The sequence below is a fragment of the Ambystoma mexicanum genome, chromosome 7q, assembly GCF_040938575.1.
Source record: "Ambystoma mexicanum isolate Mex_15411 chromosome 7q, UKY_AmexF1_1, whole genome shotgun sequence".
Taxonomy (NCBI): Eukaryota; Metazoa; Chordata; class Amphibia; order Caudata; family Ambystomatidae; genus Ambystoma; species Ambystoma mexicanum.
The window spans coordinates 80,778,623-80,793,651 of NC_090941.1; positions in this window are offsets into that span (position 1 = coordinate 80,778,623).

Consider the following 15,029-nt stretch of genomic DNA (forward strand, 5'->3'; position numbering starts at 1 on the left):
TATTTTATAGTTTTAGCAAAGATGTAACTACCCCCTTATCAAAGTTCGATTTATACTACAAATAAGGGCTGATTCATGGAATTATCTGCACAGAAAATCAGGACTTTGCTTTCCAAACTCCATGTGAAATCCTCTTTGTCGATTCATGGAATCGACTGCGCAGCACTTTTTCGTACTTTGCAGGGACTTCGCGCAGGCTCTGCACGTCACTGCGAGAGGCCAAGTGCCTTGCGCAAAACACCCCGCAGAGCGTGGGCGTGGATTGCGCAGAGGGCAGAGTAGGGGGTGTAACATGGAATATGAGGAAGAAGGCAAAATGTTGGCGTTACGACAGACGAGGGCAGTCGTACAGACACTTGCGCCAGAGGTAAGATCGTGTGTCAGATTTAGGGGTGCATATACGCAGCTACGGTGTTGATCTGACTAAGGAGTGTGCGAACGCAGTGTAGCGGGGTGCAGGAATGTTTAGGGGAGTTTGCACGCACATTATCTGTGTATTACCCAAGTTACAATAAATCGTATGCTTGTTGTTGGGGTGCCAAAAACAGTTATGGGGGACTCCTCACAGGGTCCCCAAGATGCAGCCTGCTTGCAGGGGACTCCACGCACTGTTTGATGTGTGCATGTATTCACGCCCAGAGGAGCACGCAAAGGTAGCTATTCTGGCTGTTTTTGCGTTGCGTGGGGGCATGTTGGGGCCGTTCAGGACGCGACTTGCGCATACAGTTACTTTGAGCAAACAATTCCATGAATACATGGAGCGTGCAGAATTAATTCTGCCCGCATGCTGGCGCAGTGTCATTCTCTGCATGTGGCCTTTATGGGATAAATGCACACTTTTCCAGGAATCAGGCCCATAGTATTTAACTTGTCTTTTTATAGTATTCAAAGGCTATAGCTAGTCTAGTTTAGTATTCCATAGTATTCTTTTTAAGCAGAATACTATATGAAGAATGTTCGGTGTGCTGAATACTAGTTGATTACTAACAGAATAATAACAAAATACTTGTTTCTAGTCTTTCAGTCTTCATTTAGTATTGAATTGACCACTACCAAGAAGACAAAAAAAGTTGAAAACAAGATCTTCCAATTTGGTGAGGGCCGGACAAACGCCCTAAAACAAATGTATATGAATTTGAGACAGGGAGCCAGTGTAAGGTAATGAGAGCCTGGGTTATGTGGTTGTGCGGAATCAAGCCAAGAAGCAGCCCAGCAGCTTTATTTTGTATCACCTGAAGTGGGTAGGTTAAGTGTATGGGAAGTCTTGGTAGAGGTTGTGTTGCAGTGTTCTAGGCGGTATGTTTTCCTAGATGAAGAGACTTTTAGTCTTTGAGACATGCTTAAGAGTACATGTCTGAGGAGAGCATCTGCAAGTTCGATGTTTTGGTGATTTCATGAATTGGTTGAGAGAAAAACAGATCACCATTGAAGACCACACTAAGATCCTTTGCTGAGATGGAGAGCAGCGTAAAGTGGATCCATGGAGATGGATTGGGAACTGCTAACCACGGGACGTTGCGCGCACGATAGAAGGGTCTATGACCATAAACAAAGAAATCGTGTTTTTTTCTGGAATAATTTGAAAAAGAACAAAAATAAAAAGAGGTCGCTGTGTTGTTTTGGAACATCCATCCACACATGGAGTGCAACAGAAGCGGTGATAATTTGGCACGCTCACAAACAGCTGCAAACACGTGATCGCAAAGACCTGATTTCAAGCACAGTAAAGGGCAAAAAGAGTTCTCAGATGCCCCAAATATTATAGAGTGGACAAAAGATGAGAAGATCTACCACGGGGGAATGAAATTGAGTTTCCTGATTGTACTGCTGTGTCCCAAAGATGGCCTAACAAGTTAATTGAGTGACAACACTTGAGAGGGTGTAGTACACGCAAGAAGGGCCGAAACATGTCGACTAGTTAGGGATACAAAAATGTTCTTTTCCCTATCTCTTATTCACATAACCAAATGATAGTTGTGTCATAAAAGAATAGCAAAATCAAGATTCAATTACCCTATTGTTGTATGAAAGTGGTGTGAGTCGAATATTACATATATGTTTTTTTCATTGTTTAAAAAAAAGAAAAATAAAGAAAATTGTTACCAACGTATTTTTGAAATAGAAGAGTGTCAACGTGCAATATAGGTGATTAATCTACCAAATCACCTAGTAGATTCCGATCATCCTTCCTGATATCCACTAAAGGGACAATCTGTCTTTCCTTTTGGTCTTACTGTTTAACTCACCCGAGAGTACAGATCCGACCCTCTGGTATCAAATAAAAGGGGAGTACCCAATTAATAGTTTATCCATGGAGATGGGCCAGGAAAAACTAAAGGGGGGTGACCATTGGACCAAAATTGTTGATTGTCATTTGTACAGCCTTAAAGCTGAGGCTACTGTCCATCATCCATGAAGATGTGTTTATTGAAGATATCAGCAATTGCCGTTCAAGTGCGGGCCAGATAATTTAAAAGTGATTTGTGCATCATCTGTGTCTGTTTGGACGATGGTAGTGAAGAGAGAAATTATGTCTGCTAATGATTTCAGGGAGTATCAAAAACAGAGAGTGTTCCTATTGGGTACACATTAATTGTGAATTGAAAAAAGTGTTATAAATAATCAGAAGAGAAGAAACGATTCCAAATCAAACAATGAATATTTACTTGTATATATAAAGAATGATTGTCAATTAATCATAAATGAATACATAAAGCACATGAGGACATAATGAATCACTTGAAACAGTTCAGAGGAAGCTAATGTCATTACATGAGAAAGACGAATTATATACAAAGTGAGTTTAAAGACAAACATTTAGACAAACGTAGACAACATAATTTGACAAAAACTAAAATAATTATGGGCGTAAAATAGAAAGAAATATAAATTACATATGAGTGAAGCCAATTGTATGCAGGGTAAATTGAAAAGCAGAAACTTGAGCAAACTTTAACAATGTGAACTGAAACCTAAGAATATGATATGTAGTTGGTATGAAAATGGTGGGTTGAAGTATATAGGTTACAGGTATACATGGAAGAGCCAGGGGATGGATGGATCCTTGTGACACTCAGAGGTTGAGCATTGTGGTAGCTGAGAGTAATGGTTACTGGTATACATGGAAAAGCCAGGAGTGAGGATGGATCTTTGAGACACTCAGAGGTGGAGCATTGTGATGATTGAGATGAATAAGTATGCCCAGGGTGTAAGTATTCTGTAAGAAAGGAAAGTAGGGATCCAGTTGAGGGCCAATCAATCAATGCCAATGGAATGCTTTAGGAAATTAACAAGGAAAAGGCATGTTTGGGATGCAGAGCATAGATAGCAAGGATCTTGTCTGGGAGTCTTTACATTAAAGGCTATGATTGTCCAACTACTTCTTAATGGTAGAAAAGCATATACCGTTGTGTGAGAAGTTGTCACTTGGTTCATAGGCTTTAAGCAAACGTGGTGTGTTGTCAGCATAGAAGTGGGACAAAGAGGTCAGATCACTGACATGTTACATGCATTAATATTTAAGAGGATGGACATTATGGGAAATCGTAATGCTTTTTTTGAGGCACAGACTGAATTTCTCAATAAAAAGGGATTTATCTTGGGTCAATAGAAGGGCAGCGGGTTTGAGAGGCAGAGGAAGGGAATATCAGTGCAAAAGAAAATTAGGAAGTGATCAGTAACCTAGATGGTTGTATTACAATAGGGAAGTATTATTACCACTGAAGAAGAATAGTATGGGGCAGTGACGTTTGACTTGGGTGGATGCAATCGAAAGGAGATTTGAGGATGCTTCTCTGCTTCAGATTAACAGTCTTTTTCTTCAACTCAACAATGCTAAAATCATGGTCCTTATTTTCAGGACAAAGAATTGGAAAAGCCTTTAGGCCATCTACATTTCACCACCTTTTGGCTTTCCGTTAGCCTCCTAGTTAAAAGCCATGGGATTTATTTTAATCAGAATATTTCCTTGCTGTTTTTAATTAATATAATGGTTAGCAGCTTCTTACCCCAACGTAGAACTCTGAAAACAGCTATCTCCATTATGATTAACTGGCAAACACAGACACTAGAAGGAGCATGTAGGGTAGGTAAACTGATGCATTCAATTCCACTAATAATAGATTGTTTTCAGAAAATAGGGACGTGGTATTGAGACCACTAGCCAGAGAGTAAAAGACAGCTTTGTGGCTGCCAGGATGGCAAAATAAGATGAGGATCAAAATGCAGGGGAGTTGGGAGTAGGGGATATTGAGGGAAGTCTTCAATGTATTCTAAATGAAGGGGTTTGGGTTTGGACGCAGTGGACATTATAAAATAGATCTTGTGGATGATAGTAATATAACCTCCGGTAGTTTTTTTATTTATATATTTATTTATTGAACATTTGTATGGTGCCTATACACAGGTTTTTCCAGGTCCCACAAGACAAGAGGTGGGTCGGGGCCTGAACATGGGAATCATGATAATACAACAATAAAGAACAAATAAATTGTTATATTGTCTATCTGACAATCCTACTATGCAAGTGCATGGCAAGGTGATAAGTGCCAGAGGGAGAAGTGCAGGAGAGGTGCCCCCACAGGGGGGGGCAAATGCTGTTCAGGCCAAGGTGGCAAGTGCCAAGGAAAAGAGGGTGATGCAGGGGGAGTGCAGTGATTAGGAGAACTGGATTGGGATAGTCCAGCAAAGCGAGCCCAAGGGCAAGTGCTGGCAGGATGCTGAGAGGGACTGGTGAGGGGTGGTCTGGTCCCAGCATGACTCTGAAGGGACCGGGCCCCAGTCGCAGTGACAGGTATAGGATTTAGCACAGGAGGGGGAGAGGGAAGGAAGAGGAGAAAGGGAACGTCTTGAGAAGTTCTTAAGATCCGGCTCAAATCTGAGGGGGTAGGAGTCTGTGCCAAAGGGAGGCACCAGCTGAGGAGAGGGATATACCTCCCACTCTCTGAAACGTTTGACCTGCAGAGAGTTGGAGCCAGAAGTCTGAAGGATTCTGGCTGGGAGGTATTTTGGGAGAGAAAGTTGGATGTAGAGAGGTTGCGGGCCTCAGACAGCATTGTGGATGATGCAAAGGCTTTTGAACTTGATCCATGCAGTCACTGGGAGCCAGAGGAGAGATTTTATGGCTGGAGAGATGCGGTCTCTGGGCTTGAGGTCAAGGATACATTTTACAGTCCTATTCTGGATTTGTTGAAGCTAGCAAAGGGAGGAGAGAGGAAGGTTGAGGAAGAGGTTATTGCAATAGTCAAGCTTAGAGAGAATCAGGGCTCTGTGTCATGAACCACAGTATGCGCCCCTTCTGGACTTCATGGTCCCTGACCCATAGGAGATTAAACTCAATTGTACTCCCAACTTGGCCGCGGAACTCGGAACGCTGTCTGCCAGTCTTCGCATCATACGTTCTATGTTCTACAAAACAGACACGCCCCTGCGGCCCTGTGCGTCTCAACGCTACTGCTTGTAGTAGTCAGACATGTGCGGCCGGAGTTCGTACAGTGATTTCCTCTTGTTCCTGGTTCCCGGTCCCCTGATTCTCCCTTCCTGACTTCCATCCCTTTCTTCCTCAACCTGCACTCCTGGATTGTGAGCTCATTCTCCGAGTATGCTCTTTGTCATTCCTAGACTTATCCCGGACATCTGAACGCTTCTTGGAGTCGGGTCACGAACCACACGCTGGAATCCGAGGATTCACGCACAGGGTTGTACAAGACTCGAACAGTGCGTAAGAAGGCAACTTCGAATATCCCGAACAAGCAATACAGACAGGTGAGAAGGGGGAAACCTGTGACAGATTGAGACGCCAAAAAACTGATACAGTTACGGAAATGGAGGCTTCAGTTCAAGACCTCATGCGCAGCATGCAGGAGTTAACAACAGAAGTCCAAAACCTTAAAGCCGAAAATGCAGCACTGAAACAACTGGTCCTATCACGTGACTCCGCAACCAAGGAAAGTGTCTTGTTGGGCGGAGTGGTGGATACATATGGTGGCTCCTCAAGGACCCTTCGTGGCTTCCTCGACTCATGTTTGGTGCACTTTACCTTTAAGCCCTACTACTTCTCCACCCCCAGGGCAAAGGTGGGTTTTATGATTTCACATCTCTCCGGGAATGCATTAACTTGGGCAACTCCCTTAGTTAATTCGGGTGATGCCCTCTTGGATGACTATGACGGGTTTGTGCAGGCGCTGAAAACCATGTTCGATCACCCAGAACAGGTTTACAGTGCCCAAGAACGCTTATTGGACATCCAACATGGATCCCAGGATATGCTTATTTATGTGACACACTTTAAGCAGCTACCCAAGGAAGCAGACTGTTCCTCAGAGGCCTGTTTCACCCTCTTTCGGAGAGGATTGGATAAAGAGATAAAAGAAGAGCTAGCCAGGGTAGCTCGCCCAAGTTCCTTCCAGGCTCTCATGGATCTTTCTTTACAAATTGACTTTCGTATCCAGGAGAGAAAGGAGGAGAGGAAGAAGAATAAAGTATCTTACCAAAAGGCCTCCACAGAACCATGCCCTAGTCGTGAGCCTGCTTCTTCCCAGACCACGGACCCAGAACCCATGCAACTAGGAACCTTTCGCGGACCCATGACTCTGCAAGAAAGGATGCAACGGATTCACACTGGCCTATGCATGTATTGTGCCTCTGATAAACATCTTGTGAGAGAGTGCCCTATCGCCCCTCCACAGCGTTCGGGAAACGCCAGCTCCCGATCCTAGATGGAACAGAGCTTCGGGAGAGAGATGTTTGCTCCACATCTATTCCATCCTTGAACTCTCTTGGACAAAACAATCTTGCGATTCTGCAGGCCTTTCTATCGCCTTCCAAGAAATAATGTTATCCCATTCTGGCATTAGTGGATTGTGGGGCTATGGGGATATTCATAGATCATGATTTGGTCACTACCCATAACATCCCTTATGAAACTCGAGACATCATGCAACCTGTAGGGGCTATCGATGTGTGAAAACAAAATCAAAATATCGAGGCTGAGTACCCCAAAAGGAAATACACCAAACACGGGTTACAAAGGAACATACAAAGAACTTTATTTTATACTGAACAGTTTTCCAAGAAAAGTAACAGATAGCTATCGGCCCTCAGTACAACACAACAAACTCCAGCGTGGTTCAGTGTGTTCAGTGAGAGACACTGTACATTAGAATTCGTCGCTCTTTTATACCATTTGCGAACATGATGTCCAAACCTACTTCGGGTTAATATTCCTCTAATACATTACTGATCTAGGGTTCATGCCAAGTTCGCATATCCACATGTAACTAGTTTGCCTTTAATACATACGCCAACAAGCCTACACAGCAACTGTGTATCTTGGAATTTCTCATACAGGTCTTCTCAAACATTAATACAATGTAGTTAAACAAGTGTTCTTAGTTCAGCATTAGAATACATTGTACTTAACATATGCTCGTGGATTAGTGTCATTGGCGAGAGTAATCCTTTACACACAGGTCAACGAAGGACAAGTGGTCTTCAGGCAAGTTACATATTAATTAAACACAGAGGTCAAGACAGCCATGTTGTATTTTGGAATGACATCGTCCACCATTTTAACTCACATGATGACTTTACAGAGAGAACCTAAAATGGCGGATTGACCTAACATGGCGGTTTACATTGATTCTAAGGTCAGGACCTTGCAACGCGGATTTCTTCGCAAGTGGCTTACAAGCAATTTAGCGTAGGCCAATATACATGTATTCGTTCCAATAGGAGGCACGATATAATTTCTCGTTTTACAGATGGAAGACCTCTCTCTTCAGGACCCATTACCCTCCTAACCAAAGAAATCCTGCTTTCTATAAACCAGCATCAAGATAAGATCAAATTCGACATCATACGATCTGCCCATTACCCAATGGTACTGGGTATGCCTTGGTTACAGAGGCACAACCCCTATATCAACTGGGCAGCAGGATCCTTGTTTCTTGGTTCAGAACATTGTATGGCCCACTGTTTATCCCTAGATTCCTCTTCAAGCCCCCCTGACGATACGTTAACTAACCAACCGGGTTCACTCACAGTCTCGAACATCATCCAGGTTCCCAGGGCCTATCTACACTGATGTGTTTTCGACCGCCATAGTTCAAGCCATTCCTCCACACAGACCTGAAGACTGCGCAATTGATACTTAACCCTCAGCAGTGATTCCCTTTGGTAGAATGTTCATTTTATCCGAACCTGAGAAAAGAGCCCTCCGAGAATACCTGGATACCAACTTAGAAAATGGCACTATATGACCATCCAAATCCCCGGCGGGAGCTTCATTGGTTTTTGTTCCTAAGAAAGACACCAAAGAGCTTAGACCTTACTTGGATTATCGTGGGCTTAATCAATGCACCCTCAAAGACCGCTACCCATTGCCCCTAATCTTGGATATCCTGGAAGCGGTAAGAGGAGCTGTCGTGTTCACAAAATTAGATCTCAGAGGTGCCTATCATCGGATCCGTATTAAGGAAGGTGACAAATGGAAAACAGCCTTTAGAACACCTTTTGGTCATTTTGAATACTTGGTTATGCCCTTCGGACTTGCCAATGCCCCAGCGGTTTTCCAACGTTTCATGGACCGGGTGTTCTCCGATATGCTGTTCCTCTTCGTCATAGTATACCTGGATGACATACTAATATACTCCAAGAACCCTATGAAGCATGAAGAACATGTTAAGGCAGTTTTACAACGTTTACCTGGCTAAACCCGAAATGTGCCTCTTCCATGTGTCCACTATTCACTATCTCGGATTTGTCCTCAGCCCAGAAGGAATTGGAATGGACCGCTCTCGAAAGTAGACTCTATTCTATCCTGGCCTGTTCCCACAACTGTGAAACAGATTCAATCCTTCCTGGGGCTTGCTAATTGCTACCGGAAAATCATCCCTTCCTTTTCCGAGATTGTACATCCGATCATCTCATTGTTGAAGAAGGATACACCCTTTCACTGGACAGCAGTCCAAGATGAGGCGTTTCAACGGTTAAAGACAGAGTATACACAAGTCCCCATCCTGGCTCAACCTGACACTGATTGACCCTTCCTAGTGGAAACTGATGCCTCTAACTACGCCATCGGGGCAGTCGTGAAACAAGAATTCGATGACAGATTAGAACACCCCATCACCTACCTTTCTCGCACCTTGACCCCTAGCGAAACCCACTATTCTGTTTTGGAAAAGGAACTACTAGCCATCTGTCAAGCCTTCACAGACTGGCGTCATCTACTCCTGGGAGCGAAACATCCTGTTCATGTCCGCACGGACCATTGGAATCTTCAAGTCCTGCAATCCTTGGAATGTAGGAACAGTCGCCAAGCCCGTTGGGCCTTCTTTTTCACCCAGTACCAGTTTCAAATTCATCATGTTCCTGGAACACACAATATAATAGCCGATGCCTTACCCCAACGTCCTGACCATGAAATCCTTGAAGACCGATCCTTTCCAAAAATGTTTCCCCATACAATATTCATTGCCCAAGCACTCAGTCTCCTAGAAGACATTCATATTCAAACGCGGTCTTCTGAAATCTGGAAGGAATATAGTGGGAGGAATCAATGGAACCTTAAGACGAAGGGCGGATATGTATTCAAGGACAATTGTCTGGTCATCCCCACTCAGAGACTACGACAAAGGATCACAAGCCTATGTCATGATAGCCTTCATTCAGGACACCGTGGCATTACCAACACCCCCGTCTAATACAGAGACAGTTTTGGTGGCCGAAAATGAGGGATGACATCCAGCATTACATCCAAACCTGTGCAATCTGCACTCAAAACAAGCATGACAACCAGAAACCAGCAGGTCTCCTACTCCGACCAACGCTGACAACAAGACCTTGGGAATTCATTGCTACGGATTTTATTGTGGAACTACCACCTTCCAGGGGAACACAACCATTATGGTTACCATTGATCTATTCACTCATATGGCTCACTTTACACCTTTATATAAACTACCATCCCCCTCTGAACTCGCTAGAATCTTCCTGGACCACATATTCCGACTTCACTGACTACCTTCCAAGATCATATCTGACAGAGGACCCCAGTACATATCTCAATTCTGGAAACACTTATGTCGCATACTAGGTATCCAACGTGCCCTATCTTCCTTTTGTCATCCACAAAGCAATGGGGCTACTGAACGTGTGAACCAAACTCTGGAACAATATCTTTGCTGTTTTGCCACCAAGATCCAGGACGATTGGTCACTCCTAATACCTGTGGCAGAGTTCACCTACAACAACTCGGATCACTCGGCTGTCAAGACCAGTCCCTTCTTCTGTAGCCAAGGATTCCACCCTTCGGTTCTACCATCCATTCTCCCGCATCCTACCCCTGTACCTACAGTCGACTCCTGGATTGAAACCCTTATCAACGTACACAAAGAGACAAAGGAACACCTCGAAAAGGCCCGGACAGACACCAAGCACTATGCTGACTCCAAAAGAAGAAGACCAGGGCCACCATACACAATAGGAGATAAAGTATGGCTATCCTCGAAACGTCTGCCTCGACACTTATGACCAAATAAATTGGCTCCCTGGTATTATGGTCCTTTCTCCATAAAGGAAGTCATTAACCCAGTCGCCTTCCAACTCAAACTACCAGAATCCTGGAAAAGAATCCACCCAGTTTTTCACACTTCTCTGTTGAAACCATACGTCCAGGCCTCCTGAACTGCTCCAAGATCTACCCCTGTGATTGTCAATGATCAGTTAGAATACAAGGTTTCCAGAATATGTGACTCCAGGTACAGATGTGGACAGCTACAGTATCTAGTGGAATGGAAAGGGTACCCTCCCAGCGAACGCACCTGGGAACCAGTCTCAAACATAAATGCCCCCAGACTGCTCCGAAGGTACCACCTTATACACCCGGGCAAACCCAAAGGAACTGGGTTTCGGAGGAGGCATGCTGTCATGAACCACCGTACGCGTCCCTTCTGGACTTCGTGGTCCATGACCCATCGGAGATTAAACTCAATTGTACTCCCAACATGGCCACGGAACTCAGAACGCTGTCTGCCAGTCTTCGCATCGTACGTTCTACAAAACAGGCACGCCCCTGCGGCCCCGCATGTCTCAACGCTACCGCTTGCAGTAGTCAGACGTGTGCGGCCGGAGTTCGTATGGCGATTTCCTCTTGTTCCTGGTTCCCGGTCCCCTGATTCTCCTCTCTTAACTTCTTTCCCTTTCTTCCTCAACCTGCACTCCTGGATTGCGAGTGCATTCTCCGAGTACGCTCTTTGTCATTCTTGGACTTATCCTGGACATCTGAACGCTTCCTGGAGTCGGCTCACGAACCACACACTGGAATCCGAGGATTCACGCGCAGGGTTGTACAAGACCCGAATTGTGGGTAAGAAGGCAACTTCGAAAATTCCGAACAAGCAATACAGACAGGTGAGAAGGGGGGAAACCTGTGACACTCTGGAGACACTTAGCTTCTGGCGGAAGGTGATGAAAAGTGGAATGCCTGTGAAGAGATGAAGCTGAAAATTGGACTTTGTTGGCAAGGTCTGTGATGTGATGAGAGAAGGAGAGAGAGGAGTAAAAGATGATTCCAAGGTTTTTCCCTCACAAGTGGGTGAGGGCAGGGGACCCAAGGAGTCTGGCCTGAGAGTGAGGGGGAAACTAAGACCAGGCATCCCAATAAGAAGGATCTCTGTCCTGCTGGCATTGTGGCAGAGATCATTGGCAGAGCACCATGTCTGAACAGCAGTCAGGCAGTTAGGTGTAAGGCAGCAAGAGGCAAGAGAGCTGTATGTCATCTGCGTAACACTGGAAATGAGAGTAGTTGGAGATCAGGTGGGCCAAAGGGGCCAGGTAGATGTTGAAGAGCCTTGGCGATAGGATAGATTGCTGAGGGATGTCACATGTAGAGGATGAGGTGGAGGAGAGAAAAGGACCCATTTGGACTTGGGAGGGTCTGTCAGAGTGAAAAGAGGTAAGCCAAGCCAGTGGCCTGTCCGTGATGCCTGGGGATTCACAGAGACGGTTTATGAGGATGGTAAGGTTGACAGTGTCAAATGCAGAGCAAAGATCGCAGAGGATAAGGACAGAAGGAGTGCTAGAGTTCAGGTTAGAGAGTAGGTCTTCTCTCGTATTCAGGAGAGCAATTGCAGTGCCGCTGGCTGCCCTGAAACCGGACTGGTGGTTATGGAGGCAGCCAGCCATTTCGTTGTGGAGGGTTAGTTGGAGGATGACCAGCTTCTCCATGAGTTTATCCAAGAAAGTGCTGATAGAGATAAGTTGATAATTAGCTGGGCAAGCGGGATTAGCAGACAGCTGTTTTAGGAGTGGGTGCACAAGAGAGTGCTTGAGGGGTTGTGGGAAAGAGCCTGTGGCAAAAGAGTGGTTGCAGAAGACAGTCAAGGCAGGGGCGAGAGTGTCGATGTTGTCCGTGTTGGTTCTGGAGGAGCAGGGTAGCACTTGTTTAGAGGAGGCTTTCATGGAGCGAACAACTCTAGAGATCTCATCTGGTCTAATGGGAGAGAGGGAGGAGAGTATGGGGGAGAAGGGGGTCAGAAGAAGTGAAAGAAGTATGGAGGTGGGGGGAGCAGATGATAGAGAGGACAGGATGCCAAGCGGTTTGGAGGAAAAATGGGAGACCAGTGCAGAGCATAAGGCCTGTGAGGGAGGAGGAGAAGTTCCTTGAAGATTTTAAAGAGTTCAGCCATGTTATTTGTGGCTCCGGAGATGCTAGCGTGAACCTGGGCCCTTTTCTTGGAGCAGATGGAAAGATGGCATTGCATTTGGAGTAGACGGCAGGCCAGTTTGTCAGGGGATGAGCAAGAAGTCTGCCACTTCCTCTCTGCCGCTCTACACTTTTGTTTCAAAGCGGCTAAATCAGAGTCATACCAAGAGTTGCAATTGGAGGCAGGCTTCTTGTGGATCCTCATGACAGGGACAAGGATGCCCAGGGTGTTAGTGATAGAGAGATGAAGGTTGGTTAGGACAAAGTCAGATGGAGAGCCTAAACACCAGGGAGGGGGAGGGATGAAGAAGGAAGCAAAGGCAGCGACTGACACACTCATCATCGGTCAAACGGCCGAGCAGGATACTGGCAGTGCTGGGGAAGGAGAAGGGGGAGAGGGGTGACCCGGGAAGGAGGAGAGGGGTAGTGAAGGGATTGCAAAGAGGGATGTCTGTCGAGATGGGATAATCCAGGATGTGTCTTGCAGAGTGGGTTGGGCCAGAGGGGAGGATAGTGAGGGAGAGAGTGTTGCAGAGGTCACATAACAGTACGGTGGCCACATCAGTGGAGTCAAGATGGATGTTGAAGTCCCCAAGGAAAATAGGTTCGCAGGAGGATACAAGAAGAGAGGAGGGGAGGTCGGCTCATTCAAGGAGGAAGAGGTAGGACAGAACAGGGGGTCTGTAGATGGTAGCAAGAGTCACAGAGAAAGAAGTGGAGACAGACAGCCTGCAGACTAGGCTTTCAAAGGAAGAGTAGGATTGAGTGGGGATGATGGAGGCAGGAGCCCACTCATGGAAGTTCAGAGCCACTCCACCACCAGATTGGGAGGGTCTGCAATTGGATATGATTGTGTATCTATCAGAAGGAAGAGTGTCAAAAGCAGTGATGGAGCTGGCCTTGAACCATGTTTCTGAAGGGGCGAGGACGTCAAGGTCTTCCAAGAGGTGGCAGATGTCAGAGGAGAGTTTAATAGCAGAGTGAATTGAAGGTAACTAAGTGAAGCCAGTTGAAGAGGGAAGGAAGAAGCACTTTGTTGTGGTTTATTATCCAATCAAACTCCACTCAGGCAGTTCCTTTCCCCCAAGCAAGGTGGCGCACAACAAAGCACTGTTTATTCAAGTTCACTTTGGTGAAGCATACAACCCGTCTTGCACGCATCCCCAACAAATACCCGGTGTCTCCAATGGAATAGGAACCAGGCCAGTGTGTAGTAAGAATCTGTATTAATTTATTGAATCAAGATTTGACAAACAGACTAACATCAGTCACCAATGCTGTGGCAACAGCCAAAATCACAACTATGACTTGGTTATATAAAACACAGGAGAATTTTCTATTTTCTTCCCTTAACTACTCTCTCTGTTGTTTCAAAGTGTTCAGATCTTCGCGGATCTGATTGATATCACACTGAGAATTGACATCCCTAATCACTAACTGGCTGTTTTCAGCTTCTGTTGTTTAATTTGTGCTTGATATGTGAAAATATTCTCCTACCAGGCGCAATTATGAACAACCTACTCACTTAATTTTGATGACTTGCACACAAGTTTTCAACGCATTCGCCCCTCGCTCTAAATTTGCTTGCTGTTGTGTCACTACTTCATCTTTTAGCTGCTGAATAATATTTTCTCATTTTCACCCTGAATTTTGGCTCTGTTGCGCTTTTTCTTTTAATTGTTTCAACTCTCTCTGTGCTTGATCCAAAAGCTCAGACTTATTTTGCACAGAGGCTACACTATCCTGATGAACACTGATTCACAAGAGCCCTTTAAGATGAGATAGCAATATTCAGAGGTGGATGGAGATGCAGAAGTTACTCAGACATCAATAATCAAAACGACCCAGAAAGTTTGGCAAAGTGCTTTTCTGGTTTAATATCAATTATCTAAAACAGGGAGTACAGCGGGCATCATCCGACGCCACACAGCTCAGTCTCAAAACATTTAACAAAAAACGGTCCTTTTATAACAAAAATGAGTCACTGCTGACGTCATATTACGTGGCAAACTTCAAAACTTATGGGCACCCGGGTTGGCTCTCCGTGAACTTCTAAGTATACGTTCTATACAGCCACTGATTATGATTGGGTAATTAAGAAAGGTGGGCATCAGAACCCACCCCCAATAACTGGTTACTATTGTCGTCACTAAATACACGACAATTCATTGGGTCTTCATACTATAGGGCTTCTTCATTATACAGCCCACTATGATTGGTTTGGCACCATTGTACCCTTCTGGAATATTCATTGCGCTAGCAATACGCAGGCTACCACTACAGGTTAATGGAAGCTCAGCGTGATCATGCCTCCCCGCCAAGT